The sequence below is a fragment of the Equus przewalskii genome, chromosome 1, assembly GCF_037783145.1.
Source record: "Equus przewalskii isolate Varuska chromosome 1, EquPr2, whole genome shotgun sequence".
Taxonomy (NCBI): domain Eukaryota; kingdom Metazoa; phylum Chordata; class Mammalia; order Perissodactyla; family Equidae; genus Equus; species Equus przewalskii.
The window spans coordinates 102,516,731-102,538,160 of record NC_091831.1 but is presented as its reverse complement, the minus strand read 5'-3'; positions in this window follow the sequence as shown (position 1 = coordinate 102,538,160).

The window sequence follows — 21,430 nt, the reverse complement described above, 5'->3', positions numbered from 1 at the left end:
AGCAGTTAGCAAACCAAAATTAATTCTTATAATTATTTACAAGATGGTCAGGTGGTTCAATTTATAGAACGGTTTCAGTAAATCATGATAGATTTGTTCTCTGAGTTTTGGGGAAGAGAAAAAAACAAAGTTGGGAAAAAGAAGTTTAAAATATTCCTACTTTTCATTTTAAGTAATGTCTGTGAATCTTTGAGGATGATTTTTAATTTTGATTCTCTCAATGAGCTCTCCTAAGGCAATGATTTTCTCCATGGAAGTCCTTAACCACAGTGGCCATTTGCAGCTGATGATTTTTTTTATAAATAATTTATAAAGCCACCATACACTTATACTTTTACACTGAAAGAGAGAGAGAGAGAAGAGAATTGCATCTTAAACTCTATTTACAAATTTACCTTGGCAGGCCCTCTTACTGCCAATAGGAAACGATGTTGCATATTTAATTTGCTCTTTTGTTACAACGGGGCTTAGGTTAGTTAATTTCAATTTTCGATTTCAAAAGCTATCAAATATGGCTCAGATGAGAAATCAATTTTTCTCAGCTGCCTCTGTTTTTGTGATCGGAGGCTTCCCATTGGCTGAAGGTTAGCCACGTGACATGGCAAGAGATTAGTTCACCAGACCCCGTGTTGCTGCCACCTCAATTACTGCCTGCCTCTTGTAATTTAGCCTTATAACACCTAATTTCAAGACAGAACTCATATTTAATTCATGAAAGCTTCCACAAGAGTAATTGTGAAATAAATTGCCATAGAAGATATCCATTTGTGACTCATTTTAATTTTGTATGCTAGTAGCATGCTATTTATTCTACTTGTTTAACACTTTAGCACAAACATTTTTTTTTTTAATATTGAACTTTACGCACTGATAGCTGCATACTTTGCACCATTTTCCCACATTACATCATCTCCTTTACGGGATTTCCTTTCACAAAACTTCCACCCAGTGGTATTTCCAAACGTTGTTAAATCAAAAACTTATAATCTCCTAATTATTGAATGTGTTGTTATGATCTGCACAGAACTTTAAAAGTAGCAGCTAAAATCACAAGTGATAGCAGATAAATGGTAGTTAGATGACAAGGATCATTCAAGGGGCCGAGAAAGAAATAGAGTTTAATTTAAATAATATTTTTAACAAAGGATTCATTATGCATATTGACATCCACATTTTAACGTTGATATATATTTTAAAATACTTGAATCAAAACATATATATTTCCTGTGTATACACACTATTTTGTCCTTTTCCTCCCTGTTGCTATGCCAACAAGGTGGGTGAGGCCTTCTCAACTGCCAAACTCAGCTGTCATCCCTTCACCCTAAAAGCCTTATAATTACTTTTATTTGCATACGACAATTAGGCAGGATGGCTCACAGCGAGAAAAACCAACCTTTCTCTCCCCAAGTGCACACAACGCCAGCCTGTAATTTATAAAAGATACGCGCCATGTGGTGGAGCACTAAAATAGAGTGATGAGTCCTTTCATCGGATTGTAAGCCATTAACAAAAGAAAACATCCCCTTTCAGGCTATAAAAAATGCCTATCTGGTGTGAACCTGCAAAATCACAAAGTTCCCCCCTCTTCGACTCCCCCCGCATAGACCCTTCACATTCATTATCACATTGAACTCAAAAGGAGTTCCAGTGAAAGAGTTACATTTGGGTGTTTATGAGTAATGGGGTACAAATAAAATCGACGCTGGGCTAAAACTGCGTCCAGAGCAGTTGGTGTTTTGGGGTAGTTTTCTTTTTCTTCTTCTTTTCTTTTTTTTTTTTTAACCTTGTTTTGCATCATGTTGCTTGTTGAAATGTCATATTAATATAGTCATTATTACCCTTTTTCTTCAGGGAAACCATGGCAGGATTTTCCAGTCAGCATTCAGGTCTGCGAAAGCTCAAGTGGGGAGGAATGTGGATGGTTTAAATCACCCTCTGTTTGGGTTTTCAAAAGGTCTTCAAAAATTAGTGTCTAGTGTAAAAGGTCAAAACATGGTTGGAAATCATTTCAGTGATTTATTGTCATCATTTTTTCGGGTGACTTTAATTCTAATTATGAAGATATTTTAATTTATTCTTACATGCTGCATAGAATCTAAGATAAAATTTTAAACAGATTTCTTTTTAAGCCATATTTTAAGTAACCAATTAGGCTGTAGGGGTTTTTTTCAGCCTTTTCTGAGAGTTTGTGCCATTAGAGACCTGGATTTCACAGAATGAGCATCAAATTTGAACTTCATTTCCTCCAAATTGCACCAGCTTTAAAATTATTATTCAGAACACTAAAATTGTGACCTATTTCTTTCTCTGAGAATATTTTAAGAGGCAGTTGGCACTCCATTTTTCTTCACCATTTACTGAATAAATATTGATCATATAGGCAGTTTGGATCCAGGACCTTCAAATGGACACAACTAATCACAGATCACATGGCCACGTGTCTGTCTCTGTGCTTCAGAGGGGACTGTAATTACAATAGCATCTTGAAATCGTTTATCTAGATTAAACTCTGTAACTGAGTTTTTATTCAAACATCCACAAGTGAATTACAAGAAAGAATTTGCTATAGCAACAAAATGAAAAAGTAAAATATCACTTCAAAAAGTAATAATGAAGTTAAAACCAAAGGATTGATTACAAGGCCAAAAAAGTCCAATTCCTTCAGAAAATTATAAAAACTGGTGCATGAATAAAGTTACAAGACACACAACAAACTCACACAAAAGCGTTAAAAGACATGAGAAAAAATAACAAAAAATAAAATAAATGCTAATAAATATACAAAAAGTGCTGAAGCTCACCAATAAGGAAAGAAATGCAAATTTTAGAAAACATGCAATCTAAGTTTTCACATTAGAGTGTAAAGATTAAAACCGTGGTAACAACATTTTGGCAAAGGATTCAGAGTAATAGGCTCTGTAATATACAACCCATCAACACGTAGATTGTTGCCCCTTTTCCAGAGGACAATTTGGCAATATACAGAGAAATTTTAAAAGACCATGTTGTTTGACCTGAGAATTCCACTTCTAAAATTTATTCCAATGAAATAATCAGAGGAGAAAGAACAAACATAAGCAAGCATGTTTTTACCTGCTATTTGCTATTTTATTAATACCAAAATTTTGAAACAAGCCAAATGTACATTAAATAAATTATATGACATCTCCTTGGTGGAATATCATGCAACCATAAATAAGTTGATATAGATCTGTTTTCCATCGATATCTATCCATCCATCTACCTATGCATGCATGCCTATATGTAATATATTATTCCATTCATGTAAGTATATATAGAATGTAAATATATATGTAAATATAGAGAGAATAAATTATTCCATTCATATACATGTATTACATATACATATGTGTATGCATATACATTCATACATGCATGTACTTATATACACACACAAAACGAGTCTGAAAAGTTATACCATAACGTATTAGGAGTGGGTAGAGAACTTCAGAGAGAATGTAAATTTCTGCATGTTGGTCTAGTTAACTACAAGCACAATTTTCGGGGAAAAGATACAATCATGAGCAGACTTTCAGCAAACAGTGTTTTATTTTGTAGGACAACAGGTATTGAAACTTTCCCAACATTACTGTATCATTTTTCTTTTTCCCCCTTCTAGAACCACTATGTACTTTCTCACCCTCTTCCCAAACCCTGTCTCTACTCTGTAGTTCCCCCCTTATCTGTTATACCTGTGCTACCAAAACTCTCATTTTAAGAGGACTTGTCAATATATTAGGGGTTCCTCCAGATGGGATAAAATAATACTAATAATGATAATGATCTAGAATTAACTTGGTACTTTTCTGCCAGAGTTCTTGATACTAATGGTGGAATAAATAAAAATAAGAAATGTTCATTTCCTAGAGGAGGGCTTCCCGTGTGAAGAGAAAGCAGGCAAGTCCAAAAGACAGCGGCCTTGAGTGAAAGTTGAGCCCTAACTCTGTCCCGCTGAGTGAAAAAGCCTATTTACTCTTGAGTTTCCAGTGTGGTTATAGTAAGTGCTGAATAAATAGTTGTCATATCAGTGAGATGAAACTGAAATGCTTACGGTCAAACAGAGAACTTCACAGCATACATTATTCTATTCATACTGACTTATGGTAGAGGGACGATATCAGATATTTTTCTGGATAAGTCAGCATACAATTACTCAAACTTTTACACAGAAATCACCAGACGTTTGGAGCAAATCTATTTTACAAACGTGTTAGTTGTATTTTTCTGGATTTACTGAAATAATATTTTATTTACTTGGCTAGTTTGTACTTCCTCTGAGCCTGCAAAATTTTAGAACCCAAAAATAAAAGAATCCAAAGAAAACTAATTGTTGGGAATTTATTGGAAACGTGGAATAAAAATTCCAACACTATTAATTCTTGAAAAATATATTCTGTGTTTTATTAACACTGATATTCTACACAAAATTCCTTAAAATCAAAGGAAGCCTAATATCCTGATTGATTAAAAATGCATGTGGCTTTTAAGATCTTTCTTTTCCCATAGAAAAGATTAATCTCTCTTCCTCTTAATTTTGTAGGACAGACAATACGGTAAATTGTTGGAAAGGTAGGAACAGATGAAAAGTTTTTTTGAAGACAGCTCTAATGTGTAACATATTCACATTTATTGAAGGAAAATATAAAATGCAAGAAATTGGGTAAGAGAAAAATATGTAGGATAAACTTTTCTAAGAGTATTCCTAACTTACACTTTGGCAATTCAAGAGATTTATGGAACTCTAAGCTCTACTGCTTCCTTAAAAAATAATAACAATATATGCACCTTAAGAACAGTGGTGTGCTGTGGTTTTATTATGCAACTTAGAGGCAAGGGAAATACTCTTCTTAAAATATAATAAGAAATATAATGAATGAATTTTGGATGCATTTGGGTAAACAAGGAGTTCTTTATCTGCATTCCAGATAAATTATTTATTATACTCTTTTAAAAAGAGTTTTCAAAATTATGAGTATTATTTTAAGGAAGTATGTATAAATTTTGTAATTTTCTCTTATCCATGAGAGTGTTGTTCTTCAGATGAAAAATACAAATGGGATAGCATCATGAGAAAAAGGCAGTAAGGGGCAGCTGAATTTTGTCTATTGTCTGCTTCTTCTAAGCTGCCTTTCATTTGTGGCTGGGGCTCTGGAAGGTGGGGACAGTGACTCAGTGAATATTTACTGCCTTGGAAACATAAAAATCTCATCACTTTCCATCCACAGAGCTGTAGAGAGCTACTTCGAGTTATTAGGTGTCCTAGTTCCAGAAAAGATGTACAAAATTTATCCCAGGATAGTGAGTGCACAATTATGAGGAACCATTATGCATCATTATTTTTCATTATTCCTATGGTTCAAATCAGATCATATCAAAGGAGAAATAGCTTACACTTTTCTTTTCAAGGATAGACTTCAGATCATCGTCTGATGAGATTTCTACTGCAGTATTTGTTGGGAGAATGCTGTAGTTAAATCACGATTCCTTTAGAAAAACTGTCCAGGCAGAGCGTTGTACCTTTTGGCTGTAGTCTCTTCATAGAGCTTTCTTTCTTATCTCTTTTTATTTTCTCCCCACAGCTGTAATAAAAAGGAATTCGTGGGTAAGAACTCTAAGTCTTAAATGAAACCCTATGTGAAGTGAATATTCGTGAGACATTAATAATAAATTTGGAGATGGGCAAGCATAGGCTGCTCCTGCTTCCTTTTGTACCTCGGCCCCTGGTCCGTGAACCGCAGAGTTGACTCTGACACTTTTAGGGAACAAAGTGTCCCCAGCACTACCTCTCCCCCCTCAATTCAAACCTCATCTGAGAACTCCTGAAATGAAGCTGTCACTCAGGGCTGCTGGGGGACCTGTCACCACAACATTGAGCCTTTTCATTTTGATGGGTCAGCCTGCAATCCCCTTGAAAGAGAAGTCCGTGCCACTGTGGTTTCTCTTTCCACAGGAATTCTGAATTCTAATGAAACTCCAAATCGCTCAATAAAGGCAGGGGCACGAGTAAGTAATCCAATGCAGATCTGAGCGAAATTTGTATTTTATCTTTTTTTTCGCCCCAGCCCATTATTCTAATCGCTTAGGTGGTTCACAAAGGGTTGGTTCGCAGATCAAGCGCAAGAGGAATGAGGTGTCCTTTGTCCGGATGCTACACTGAGATTAGGTAGCAGCTCTCTGAAAATGAAAGGCCATGGCTCAAATTTCCTTGGGTAAATATCCATCCACCTACTGTAGTTTGCACATACAGTGCTACATATACATTTCTAATGTGCGCTGGGCTGATCAAGAAGAGAGAAATTCACATCGACATGATTTTTTAAAAAAATTTTTGTGTGTCCATGAAACTGTCTTTCAAAAACCTCATGTGAACCTTGTGCCATAAGATGCAGAACACAGCACTGTTACTCTCTACTTTATGATCAGAAAGTGGGCGTGTCTCACATCTTGCACCTGGATAGCATCACACAAATTATCATTTTCATTATGTTCTTTCAACAATGTTCACATTTTTGAGATATTTATGTTGAATGTCATACACTGCTCCACATTATCGTTTCTTTTTTTGGAAAACAATTGATAAAACTTCCACAAGGAAAGCCTTAATGGGACTGCCCACTAAACTCTATTTCTGAGTATATGTTTATAGTATATGCTAGAATTGTGTCTTACTTCACATGAAAAGGCAATTCACGCAAAAGTGCACCAATGAATTTTTTACCCCTTCTCACTATATCTATATAAAGTATGTATTGTGTTCCTAGGTCATTTAAAAAGATAGAGAGTAAAAAGGCAGATAGGAAGAAAGAAAGATAGATAGATAGACAGATAGATAGATGATAGAAAGGTGGAGGACAGAGAGATGGATGAATGTATACATTCCGTATCTATAGATATAGACATAATAAAGTTTTTATTGTTTTGTTAACAAGCTGAACCCCAGTTAACATTTGTTTTATTATTTAGCCTTTATGAAGAGCTAACAAGCAATATTTAAAATGTTACCAAGTCCTTCCAACCCTTACAACTGTACCATCATATTTGTGTTGCTTAAAACCTAAGAACTACCAATCCATGTCGTCTGCCTCCACAATGACACGTCACCCTAAATATGTCAACAGCCTGTACTTTAACTGTCCAAAGAACATCTGTTATAACTCCAGGTGCTTCAGTGTCCAGACGTTAGCTGTGATTTTTTTCCCAGTTGATACAGAGAATGCAACAGATTATTCCTCCACACACAGCTTCGTTGTTTTTGCTGTGTGTTAAGATAAATATTTCAAAAATATACCACCGATATTAAATTACAATTTCTCTCATAGTTGTTTCCATGATGCATTTTATTCTTTACACATATACTACTAGAAAACAGTGAAATATCCTCAAAAAACAAATGTAGTGTATCCTATAAAGGAGAGAGAAAGAGAATGAGGGAAAGTGGAGAGAGATAGAAAGACAGAAAATCGTAACGGCTTCTTTTTATTATTTTTCTATGTATAATATATGAAAATATTAGGATGAACTCCAAACCCAGGGTAGTCTCAATAGTATATCTTCACTTTGGATCAAATTGATTTAAGCCATCAAATCAGCCTGGCTGAATTCAGGCTAAGTCACATATCAACTGTATACACACACTCACACTGAGGCTTGGGGAGACTTTACAGTTAAAAGCTGTAGAGCTTTCCAAACTGTCTGGAACAATAGATATTGTTCTTTCTAAAACTGCAGAAGCCACTATCATTGCCTGACGCTTTATTTTATTATTTTGTGGTATTTTCTAAATACGAAGTATAAGGGCCCAGTGGAGAAGTTTGTTTTTGACTTTAGTTATTTTATTTGTTGTGGCTCAAGGACAGACTTAGAATATTCATACTCTTCAATCTGCTCTAAAACTCAACACTCCTGGGGCTGGCCAGCTGGCATAGTGGTTAAGTTTGTTCACTCTGCCTTAGCGGGCCCGGGTTTGCAGGTTCTGATCCCGGGTGTGGATCTAGCACAGAGGCACAGACCTAGCACAGCTGGTCAAGCCATGCTGTGGCAGCATCCCACATAAAATACAGGAAGATTGGCACAGATGTTAGCTCAGTGACAATCTTCCTGAAGCAAAAAGAGGAAGACTGGCAATGGATGTTAGCTCAGGGCCAATCTTCCTCACAAAAAAAAAGGGAAACAAATAAATAAAACGACACTCCTTATTAGAAAGAAATTATAAACTGGATTTTAGGGGTAAATGCTAAATAATCAAACATGGCCAGTAATAGCTGGTTAGCTGTAACTCACAGCCTACCTAATTCCTCTCTTGGGTCGTTACCCCTCTTCAGTATTGAGACAAACTAAGGCGTCCATGTTAATTCTTATTTCTCACAGCATAGAAGATGAAAAAATTATACTGACACAAGCTAGAGGAAAAAAAGCCAATTTATTTGAAATGTTGACCAAAATACTGATCCGGGTTTCTGTGTGTGTGCAGAAAAGTACATCAGCAACTCAGCTTTCACTACCTGTAGAGAAAAGTCTTTGTCTACCACCTGGGAATTCACTTCTGAAGCTTTAAAAACATTTCAAATGCAGAGAAACATTGCCATTTACTGGTGCAAAGTTATAGCAGTTCATTAAAAAAATCGCATATATTATCCATGCAAAATGTACAGCCGTGTTTGTGTTCAGCTTACGTAATTCTTCAAATCAGTATTTTAATGAACAGTTGTTTGAACTACCCAAATACAACCTAGCCTAAAAATAAACTTTAACAGAAAAAGCTAGAATTTGACAAATCCGCTTGTTCCTGGATGTTTCTATTTGACCACAGGATTTAAATTACTTATGTTTTCCCTTCCAATAGTCATTCTTGTGATACCATTTGAGTTGGGCTTCCAGGTCAGTTTTTGGGCCAGTGAAAACTGGATCTATGTTTGATTTAATTCATACTATTAGTCTAAGTCATCTTATTCCACAGGAACAAGTTCTGGGTTTCGGGAAATGCATCCTGCCTTAAATTCTCTGAGGCAGGAATGCATCTGTGCACACCTGGAGAATGGAGAGGCCTGAACTGCTTGTGCAAGAGCCTGCCATTATTAGAATGGTTTTCTCCCTCTGCACACCATTTCTTTTTAGGTAAGTTAGTCAAAATTTCCATGAGTTTTGATGGTGTTCCAACTGAAGGCCAGAATTCCAGACGACCATGCAATGAACCTCAACCGTGCATTACACACATTCCACCTTGACGAGAAGCTCTGCTGGGAATGCTCCTCCCCACATGCCCTAAGGACCCAGGCACAGAGGAGTCTGTGCCTCTTCATTTCTTCACTCATGAAATCAAAGAAACACATTCGTTTCCTGCCCAATGTATCCCCTCGTAAGAAGAAACGAGAAAGTGCTGGGAAGTGTTTTGAAGCTGGAGGCAGAAGATGCCATGGAAGTAAACAGTAATTTTATTAATTGCCTCGAAATAGAAAATGTTGAGTTTAAATCAGTGCTACTTTCTTCTGGGTAAACACTAAATATAACAGCCAAAGTGATATGGTTAAAATTAACTTGCAGTTGCTTTTCAAGCTGGTGAGATACAATTAAAAATGGGGGATATTGCCAAATCTCATTTATTGCTTTCTTTCTTGTGAATAATATCTGTACATTCAGGTCTTCATTATACTTCTCAATGGCACAGGAATCCCACTGCATCTGCTTATTCTTGATTTTTATCAATGGAAAAAAATTATTAAATTTCCATGCAACATTTAGAGCCTCGGTAATACTAACCAGGCCTGCTGCAGCAACCAAGAACTCTGCCGCCATCCTTCTCCCCTACCCCTCCCTCCCTCCTTCCTTCCATTTCTACGTTTGTGTGTGTGTGTGTGCATGCATGCACCAGTTCCTTACTCTCTGGCTCTGGTGTGTAAAATGGCTGTTACTGACTGCTCACAGTATGCCAAACAGCACTGAATGGGTTAATTGGCATCTTAAAAAGGTAATTGTAAAGTGTAACCTGCAGGGTTATCACCAGAATTGGGAGGTGGAATGTAGGTCTCCCACCCACTGGAGACTCTTACATCTTGAAGAGCAGGCTGAAGACAAAAGCGATGCTACTGCTGTTTCTTGATTTTCTCTTTCAGCGCCAACTGCCAACCCCCAATGCTCTCTTTTGAATTTACTGTATCAAGCCAGTAGTTACAGAAGCGCAGTATGTGCTCTGTCCAGACTGTAGAATTACCTTGGGATTTGATTGTAACATAAATATGCAGCAAATCATTATATGTGTGGGGGTTTTTTTTAATCATACATAATGTATATACACAGGATTTGTTTGGAAAAGAGCTACAAAATGACTGGAGTCAAAGAGACCAATATCTTTTAAGACACTTCCATGACTTTTAGTGTGGAATCTAAAATTTTTAAATCGGTTTTTAAACAGGTAATTGTAAAGCTACATAAATGCCGTTTACCTCAGATCGTGATTACCACAAAACAGACATACAACCACCATGGCGAGTGGCTGCCACTGGTGCTCAACGCAGCTTCGTGGTTTAACTTCAAAGAGGAAGTGTTAGTAGTTAGAACGCCTTCCATTACACTTGGGTAAAAGAAAAACAAGAAAAAGGAACTATTAAAAGGGGATTTCAACCGGCACGGCAAACTAAAGGGGCACGTCATAGTCTACCTTCTGTCAGAAATAAATGTGTACTTGCCCAGGTTCACACACTCCCTCACAATATGTACGTACACACTTAGCTGTGAACTCGATGAAGTCAAGGACTGTGTCTTCTTCTCTTTCTATCTCTTGCAGTTCTCAGAACAGTGCTATAAAGATAATAGGTGTTGAATAAATATTGTCAAATTCAATGGCTATGTGAGACGGAACAGAATTAGACAAGGATCGTTTACTTAAAAGAAAATATTAAGGATTGTGACCTTTGGCCACATAGGATAGGCCAGAATCCAGGTGGCCCAACTTTTTTTTAAAAAAAACTACAGTAATTCCAACTCCAGAGGAATAAAATTCAGTATATGGTAGGAATGTATTTTCTTATAATAATAGTTTTCTGTCAGTGGCACTTTTCTTCCTGATGCAGAAGAAAGGGTCCTTACAAAGATACATATACCTTCCAACACATGATGGATCTTGCTATAACAAGATGAGATGATATCAGTCTAACCCTCACACCTTGCCCCTCACACACACAAACCCTGTTCAATTATTCTATCTGCCCTTCGCCCAGCAGCCCAACCCTAAGATTCTTGGCTTGAGAATAAGCCATTGTCCTAAACATTGCTGGGGCAGGAGAAGTGCAGTTTTGGCATAAGATGAGTAGGGTTGAATGGTCCAGCAGTCAGAGCCTCGACGTCCAGGCAATGCCACACACACACACTCACACGCGCACGCACACAAACATGCCATCCCACTGGGAAACTCGGAATTGGCTTTCCCTCCCTGCAGCAGCCTGCAACAGTGCAGGAATCCATACCAGCTCCAGTCTGCTCTCCTGCAGGCGCCTTCCATCTTCAAAGAAACGAAGTAGGGGGCATTGCAAAGGATCAATACCTCTTCTGGTGCAAACAGAAGGGTGAACAGAATTCTATTCATTTTGGACTATGAAAATTGCTCCTTTCTACCTCACCTCCCTGCTATTTATAAAAGAAATCTCAATTAATACTCAATTAGTATAATTAGCACCAATTTACTGTGACTTTAATAACTTGGGGTAATTTCATTTAATCTATCTTATATCCATAGCCAATATGACAACAATAAACAGTTACATTCTTTTTTTGGACTGGTGTAGACTTATTCGCCCATTTTCCTTAATGGAAATTCATTCACAAGTACTGCCTTATGTCCCCCTAACAGGTATGCATTTAAATGGTTTCCAGTGGAATTCTACTGTCAGCATTCTAGAACGCAGGGACTGCTGCTCTCTCTCTCTTGCCTTCTGCATCTTTACTCACTTGTGCCCAGGCCTAATGCAGGATAATTGAAACAATTTTATTGTCTGGAGCTATTCATTCTAATGTTTCAATGACAGAAAATACTGGTCAATTTGACAAGTTAATATGACTTCAGTGGTCATTTGAACTCCTTTAAGCCATTGGGTCCTAAAATTGCTTGTCACCTCCCTTCACCTGCAAACTGAATTCAACCAGTATGTAATGTTGGGGTTGGGGGGGGAGGTGGAGAAAGTTTTTCACTGAAAAGCAGATCTGTCAGGAGTAATTGCAAGTTTTGATAATTGATAGGACACTGTGCATTTTTTCAATGGCGGGATCCCTCTCAAAAGCAATACTTCACTCTCCTATCCACCACCTTTATGAAAACCCCCTAAACTTCATGTCCGGTCTCAGATGCTAAAGCCTTGACCAGTTTCATCTCTCCCTTTGTGCATATATGAAACACTGTCCTTAAAAATACTTAGTCACTAAGGGGTCAGATAAGGTGAATCATTACTCAGGATGGCATTTGAATGTTGTTCTCTAAAACTTAAACGCCCCGTGTTTCCCAGCAGCAACCTAGCATGGTGGTTCTGAGCTTCCTACTCTCCGAAAAAATCTCATACAACAAGATTTCAGCAGTAACTGCTTTTCAGGTAAGCTGTGAAAAATTGAAGTTGTCTTGTTTTTTGGCACATTTTTGAGCCATTCCCAAGTGACCTTACATAAGGTTGCTTTAAATAGAATGTTTTAAGTTCACATATAACAAAAAATACCCTTTTAAACTAAATAGCTTGTGGGTTTACTTTGTCTAAATAGAGGTGATATTGCATGGTGGAATCCTGTGTCATTCTTTCCGTATTTTTCCAAGAAAATCTTTGATTCTAATACCTCAGCGAGGCCCATCAGTGTATGTTGACTTCTTACAATGGCAAAAGCGTTCTGTACAATTTCGGATATGATTCCTTTCTTGAAAAAATATACTTTAAAGTACCCCATTCTTTCTTGGGGGAATTGAATTTGGCTTTATTTCTTTAGGTAGCTGGCACCTGGTTGTCTGAGTACACCTTATCTCTATTTCTAGGTTAGAATGCCACAAACATAGCCTGCCTCCTTCCATTTCCCATATTTCACAGGAAGGGCCTTGCTGCATTGGCCGTGGCTTGGCATTTTATTTTTAATCTCATCACTTTGTTTTTTGAAGAATTCACACTCCTTTGCATTGAAAAAGTACCTTGCTTCATAGCATCTCCACACATCCTTTTGCCCACTCAGGATGTGTATCTAAAGTCAGGAAAAGCATTCCACTGGAAAAGTCCAAATGGTTCTCAGAACTCTTAAAGTGCTTTTTTCTGCACCTCTGTTGTTGTTCTGAAAAGATAAAGTCCAATTTAAATTTGTACAAAGAAATAAATAGAATGGATTTGTCACCTCCACCCGCACCTCTGAAGAGCGGCAGTGTTGTCTGTGGATGGACGTTTTAGAATACATATTTTAAGATTTTCGATTAAAAGCAATTCATGAGGCTCTCATTGCTCAGAGCATGATGGTCTCTGGGCCTGGAGAGAAGCTGATGTTTTCCCCTTTCACACTTTTTGCTTTTTCTTAGTGTTCAGACCTTCAACATGGGAGCATATATGCCAAAAATGGTTCCTGAGAACAGAAGGTAGCCTAATTACTAAAAGGAATGGCCTTCCTGCCTGTGATGATCTGTCTATTTGTGTATAAAATCCTACAACTGTGAAGGGCCTCATGCACTGCAAAAGGGAAAAGAGGCGGTGCGGGGGGTGGGGGGGGAGGAAAAAAAATCAAAGTGCTCAGTCGAGATACATCAGAGAGATTACAGAAGAAGAGAAGCATAGTTTTCAAGCCCCCAGAATTCTTGACCAAAGAAGTAGTTAGTCCCAGGTCTACATCAAAAGAAAGCGGCATTCTGTGTCATTGCTAGACTTTTCTGTGATGTTTTGCCCTTAGTCTCAGAGTAATCAAAAGTCACATTAAAAAAAAAAAAAAAAAGAAAGGCTAGGCTAGCCCTTTAAAATTAGATCATCACTCTGTATTAATATGCAGAATGAGTTGTCAATTGACCAAGCAACAAATGTACTTCCTCATATCCTCATTTTCACTTCTATCTATGAATATTTTAAAACCCTAATGTGCGCTTGGCCATTTGGGTTTTAAGCGAAGACTTAGCACAGTGTAAAACCCTTCATTTTTATCCCTGAGCTGAGGGCTTCTTTTTCCCTTTTCCAGGGTGTCATTAAAAATCTGATGCCAAGAGCCAGGACTTGGCAAGGTTTGCAATATAATTTGCAATCTGCAGTGTTTGCTGGCTAGCCCCCACCTGCCCCCCCTCTTTTTTTTTTTTTTCCCCCTTACCAGCCTGCCTGCTAGAGTCAATAGGGGGCATCGCTCATCTGTCTAAAAGAAAAATAGCAGCATACTAATTAGAATTCTATTTGCCAGAAGCCTCGGAGTTGCTGTGCTTATAGATTTCAAGCTTCTTTTGTTTGAATTAAATTGCCAACTTTTTTTTTCTTCCTTCTTTGCAGTAGCATGAGAGAGCGGGTGCCTATTTGATTGAAGGGGGGTGGGGGAAAGGTTGCGTGCGGGAAGAGTCTTAGCCATGGAAATGCTGAGGAAATGTCAGGGTTGGGTTTAAAAATGCCTGGTATGCTTTTCAGGGGCTGACTCCTGTTTTCGCGGAGTCGTTTTGGGGGAACTGGTGGGAAGGTGGAGAAGTTCAAAGGGCAGAGGCTAGCTCTCCAGCGAGCAGAGGCTCCCGGCCCGCGCCCCTTGCCTGATGCTGAAATTCTTCGGGGAAGCTGACACACTTTCACCCCACGCAAAGCCAGATGGTTCATGCTCGGATAAAAACCTTGGGCTGGGATCACAAAGCTGGTTCATAAGGGAAGACAGTCTCTCTTACTCTGTTCGATATTCCTCCAAAGATGGGAGGATGGAGCCTGCAAGACGAAGATGCAAAGAAAGGGCCATATTTAATACTAGCCTGTTTTTACGACGCATTAATAAAGTTCTCATGGTCCCTTATTAAAATGTCAAAATTTTCCATGAAGAATTTGGAAATAATATCCATGTTGTATTTCAAAAATAACATACCAGCAGAAACTTTAGGGTTCTAGGAAAGTACCCAAATGTTTTGCTGAGGACTCCTACAATGATTCAGCGTAATCCCATTGTCAGGAGTGGATCCCCAATTCCTATAAAGGCCTGGAACTAACCAAAGGGATAGCCAGACCTGTGAATCCAGCCTCACAGATACTGAGCAATTTGTCTCTGAACTAAATCATATAAAGGCTCACAGCAGCTCACTATTCAGTTAATCATCCTTTGAAACACAGGAAACAAGAAACATAGACACTGTCAAAGACCTAAGCACATGACAATGAAATTTACAGTCCAAATACAATTGTCTACAAAATAATGAGATATTTTATATATGAATGTGTAAAGACAAAATTATATTAAGTGTAATAAAATTGTATTGACTGATGCAACATAGAGATTGGGGTTCCTATTTCTTAAGTAATTTTATCATGAGGAAAATACTTTGCTATAAAGCAAAATAATCCATTTTTTACATGCTGTACCATGGACAGTGGTGTTGGGACTGGGACTGAAGTGCTTTCTCCATCACCACTCCCCAACAAATATGTCTCTTCCTGCCTGTTTCCAGAACGTGACAGCCTGTAAAAGTGCTCGAAACCCAAAAGGGACTTTCATGAATGAAAAAAATGAAGCGTAACCTCTATTGTTAATGCTAACCTCTTAGCTACTTAGCGTATTTTTTTTCTTTATTGTTTGTCCAATTGAAGAAAGCAGAATGAGATCTTATTTTTGTGGACCTGTATATTAACAGGAGAATCAGTTCAAAGGTAATTATCTCAGGGAAATTTGCTAAACAGACTATCTGCAGGGACTAAATGTGCTTACAGATGTTAGTAAGGCATTCCTTGGAACTGACACGCTTTAATTGAAGTAGTTACTTATTTTGCATATGTCACTAAAGGAGCAAACATTTCAGAATATTTAGAAATTATTTCCTGTACTTGAAACAGAAGGTTTTAGTCTTACAAGTTATACAATATTGCTTTCTCCTTCTATATACTTCTTTAAATTTCTTCATAGTCCTCCAAGCTGAAGAGCAAAATATTGATGCTTTCAGTATCATGGAAAGCCTGGAGCCAACCCCACTTACATCTCTTTGAATTACTTTTCCAATTCTAAGTCTCTAAGAATCTAGTTCTCCTTTATCTGTTCTTGTTATAAAAAGTGGCAGGAGGCAGAGTGGCAGAATGACCCACAAGATGGCACCTGTCACCAGGGGATTTTCCCTGCATTCTGCAGGCCAAATTTTGTTTGAACTCACCGTGGCCTCTGTCATATCCTCAATTTCCCTCCACTGTTGGCTCTCTGTCTGTATCCCCCTTGTGCAGGCCCAGACTGTGTACCCGGCTTCTGAAACCTTTTCCTTCAAGAAGTCAAAGTAAAACTTTAATTTGAAATTGGGGCTCAGAATTAAGAAGCAGCAGGAGCAGCAACAGGATATTGGACGGTGGACTGCCGCAGTCTTCTTGAACTTGGAGTCAGTGACGGAAATGGTTGTTTTAAGACTTTGATTGCCCCTGTAGCACTGCCCTAATTTGCTCATACACTGTGCCTAGAGGTGAGGCAGCTGATTGCAATGCTGATGAAACTATAGAGTTTTGGTTTCTTTTAAGGCAAATGCATGACAAATGGCTGAAGTGAAAGTGTTCTTAGACTGCTCTGCTGCATTTTAACCCTGGCTGGAGTTAAACGCCTATCTATGCATATTAAATCCAAATTCTTGGTTTGCAAAGCAGTCAAAAGTCTAATAAGGGAAACGATAATGTTTTTGAAGAACCAACAGGTCTAAAAGGAAAAAAGACTCATCCCTCAAGAGAACAAGGACACAGAGAATTTTATAATGTATTTGGCAAGTTATTCTGTTTCTCCAGCCACTAAAACTGTGGTTTGAACGAATCTGAATATTCAGGAGTTCGTGAAGGAAATGATCAGGTTTCAGTGTGTTAAGTCAGTCAATGTGTGCAAAGACTCTGTAACTGTGCCGGCCAAAGGTTAGTTTTATTATCAGAACCGTGAAACATCTCTAAATGTTAAAGTCATTAACTTATTAATATGAGGATGAGGATGAATATTACTTTATCAATATTCTTTGAAATGAACTCAATTCAAATAACAGAGATTTTTTTTATCTCATATTAATTAATGTACCATTCAAAATAATTGAAAGCCAGTCTGGAAAAGGGGGCATGGTGCAGGCAGGAGGCTGGAGGGGCAGTCTCAGGCGGGAAGATGATCATGCTTTGCTAGAGCAGTAGCTGCATCTTGTTCTTGTTGCAGCCAGGGAAAGTGACAATTCTATGGACCAGCAGCCTGGGCCTCTGCATCTCTTTCTGCACCCTTGCCTTGCAGAGTCAGAGAAGGTGATGGAGGAAGCCTTCCACCAGCAAGGCACAGTGACCCTTTGTGTGATCAGATGTGGAGACAACCCCTCCCTTCCCTTCAGCCCCTTGGGTGGGGTCTGTGGCTACCCATTACCATGCACCATTCCACGGAGTTCTCCCAGCTTCTCAGTAATGGTGCTAGCAAGGGTCTCGAAGTGTTGTAATTAAACTCATCTACAGCTGGTGTAATGAAACAAATAAGAGAAATGCATTGCATGTCAAGGACAGCTAACATTTGTGCTTTTTTACAATCTTTCTTTTTAAAATCATTGTTGTTTCCCCGTGTTTACTGTGTGAGCATCATTACTTCTGCTTCTTTTAACTACAATCCTGCTCACTTGGGAGTCATTTTTAAGGTCAGCCAGTATACATTAATCCTGCCTCAAGTAAAAATTTACTCTTCACGATAGAAATGACAGGCCTGTACGATAACACATGAAAAAAGTCATTCATTATTTACTATAAAAAAGCAAAAGTAATGCGCTGTCGTTTTGTAACTTACATAAGTGCCAGATGAAAACTCTAGCGTGTGTGTGTGTGTGTGTTGTTACAGAGGTACTATCTCCTATGTCTCCCTGCTTTTCTAATTACTCCAGGCTTTCTGCACTGGAGGAATAAAAAAATAACATTTTTACGCCACTCCGATGGAATACCATTGAAACCTTTCCTTCGAATTTGCCTCCTGCGTATTTCTTGTGTTTGATGCTGCTCATCTCCCAATGGATGAGTCTTTTCTTTTCTTCCCTGAACCATGCAAGGAAGGGGAGGGGCAGTCGCAGGCAGAGGGGCAGGAAGGAGAAGCCGAGATCTTTACTGTGTGTGCATTTATCTGTCTCTAAGTAGGAATTGAATATAATTCAGTGAGACACTCCTCTCCCTTTTGAGCTGGGCACAAAAACAAGCTCATGAAATCAAACAAGAGGGCAAGAGCTTATCTTCCCCCAACAAATTTATCAAGAGAGTTTGTGGTGGGCTTACGAAACTGTCATGGAGGGACAAGGTAGAGATCAAATGTACTGTTGAGTAAGGAAACGAAGCACAAACTTTGCCCAGAGCTTGGGGACAATGATGCTCAAAGATTAACCCACCCTCTCAATTAACACCTCACATGAAAATCCCCCCAAGGTCATGGGATCCGTGCTTCGGCGTGGTCAATCAGCGCCGCCCGCCTCCATACAAACCGAGATCGAATGCAGAATTAACACCAGTCCCCAAGCCCTCGCTCACAGACTCACGTCAGATTAAGCCCTTGCACAGAGAAGATATGAAAAGCATTTCTAATTAGGGTCTGAGGTTACTGGTTAAAATGCAGTCGAGCAGTCTACCAACCATTCTTCTCCTTTTTTATAATTTTAATTAAACTCAGATACTATTTAATTCCTACCTGCATAGATTTAGTGCTACTTGAATGCAAACCTGATGAAGAATACTCCTGATCCCCACTTAGCTGCCACAAGGACTTATTAAAGAGGGGGTGACTGTCTCTAAGATCTTCCTGGAGTCCTTTTGCAATAATTACTTTTCTATCAAATGAAAAGCATACTATTTTTCCGTAAATAGGTTTTTTCCCTGTGAAACTTTGACTTCCCTACTCTCTTGGCAAAATTGTAATTATAACTTCAGTGGAGAGCTTACTTTACCATCAAGGTAGCCATTAGAATGCTTTTCCTTGCACACTGAACCTGTTTCCTCATGGCTTACCAAACCCTGAGACGGACGCTGGAGAATTTTTCGCACAAATGTATCACTAATTAGATGAGGATGTGTTACTTCTGTATTTAAAAATGCTGTTGACAACCCCCTCTGAATTATTAGGAATTCTGCAGTCTGTCTGAGCCCTTCTGCCATTGCCTGCTTAGTAGTCTGGTGTCTCTGTACCAATTTTTAATATCTGCAGTGACCCCAGAAGCCTTTAAACAACATCTTCAGCATACTAAAGCCTGGTTACTCCAAAGCACAGACCTGAATAATTCAGGGTCTGTAATGGCAGTTTTGCCCTTATGAAACCATTTGGGCAACTTTGGGATTCTGGAACCTGTAATGTGAGTTTCCTTTCCATGGCCTTTTTATTACTCTCCCAATGGTGGTTTCAAATAGCCATCATTTGAAAAATATTGTTCTAGTGTCTTGTTGGAATAATAATATCAAAAGTTATCCAGATAAGTTCCCATTTTAAGTACTTGCAGCACAACTACTGCTTAACCCAGCAGCATCATGCGGGTCTCAAACCTCCTATCTGCTGGATAGAAGTTAAAATACATTCTCAGGTATCATTTGTTTTAAAGTCGATTTGCCATTTTTAATAGAGACACTAACAAGAAAACAGACTGTGCTATCATTTGACGATCTAACATTTTAGGGAAAACATTTTGCATAAATGATCGTGGAACGAAATGTGCTTAAAATTTTAACTCATTTGGTACCCATATAAACACAAGCTTTGGAAACATTTGGAAAATTAGAACTAAAAAGAAGCTTTAAGGATCATGACATCTAGAATTTTAAGTGACTAGACTAACTTTTGGTTCTTCTCTTTTCTTTTTCTCCATAAGCCGCAGAATTCAGAAGCATCTGAACAAGGCTGGACTCCCAAGTTTGTACCCTGGGACCACGGCATTAATAGGGGTGTGTGCAGTGCTGTTTACAGAAATGTTCTGGAAGTTGCTTCAGACTGTGCTACAAAGGACTGAGTCTTAGCCCAAGCGTTTTGTCTGAGACTTGCGACATTGGGCTGTTGATTCGGTACATGTTTGGTCAACAATAGGTTTTGCCCTCGTCTAGGCAGCAAGCACAAAAACACTTTGTGGGGCAAGAAAAGGCTTCTGTGGTAGTGCAACAGGCTGTCTTCTCAATGTCTCTTTTCTTGGTCCCCTCTTTTTTGTCCCCACTGCCACAGGTTTGGGTCCCTTGTTACCCATCTGTCATCTGGATTATTGCAAAAACCTAATCATTGCCCTCCCTTATTTTAATATCTTTCTCCTCTATTACATTCCACATTCAGCCAACAATATTTTTTTCCTAAAAGAGAGACTTTATCTGTCCACAGTCTCTGTGGTTTCCATTTTCTACAGAAAATCTTCACATTTGTTCTCTACCTACTTTTCAAACCACACCTCTTATAAACCTCCATGAAGCTGTCTTCCAACCCTGCCAATATATGCACAGAAGCTTGAATACACCCTGAATTTTCCTACTTCAAGGTTTTAAAAGGCAGCACAGCAATATGATAAAGAACAGAATAGCATCTCTTTCCCCTACTTCCTAGCTGAGTGACCATGGGCAAGTTCCTTAACCTCTCTGTGCCTCACTTTCCTCATCTGTAAAAGGGGGATCATATCTGTACCTATTCCCGGAGTTCATGTGAAAAATAAGTGGGTTAGTACATGTAAAGGGCTTAGAACAATGCCTGGCACAGAGTTAAGCACTTCCTTATCACTATGTTTTAGTATTACTCAGCCACTCTTCCCATGGCTGGAAAATCATTCTCTCTAGTATGTGCCTGTTGAAAACCCAGTGGTCTTTTAGACCTACGTCTTCCAAGAAGGGCCCCTTGGTAAGCTCAGTCAGAATTGGGGAATTTTTTCTCTCCCATATGGTCCTTCCAGCACCCGAGACATGCTGGCATTTATTACAGTTGTCTGTGCAGGTCAGTGGATCTCTAGCTGTATGCCACAAACCCTCAACAATCTGCCCCACATTTTGATCAGTGAGTAAAATGTTCCCAAGCTACAGCTGAAGATTCATGCTCTTTCGGGGGGTGCTCCTTCTACAGAGCGTGAGCCCCCGGAGGGCAGCCCACGTCTGTTCCATCTTTGCGTCTCCCACAGCTCCAAGCACAGCGCTGTGAACAGAGCAGATGCTTGGTAAATGTTTGTTAAATTAAATCTCAGGCAATTTGCTTCGATTTACTTAGAACTCCCTGGGTAAGTAATCAGTTCCTATACCATTCAATGAGGTTTTAATAGCATTTACATTGG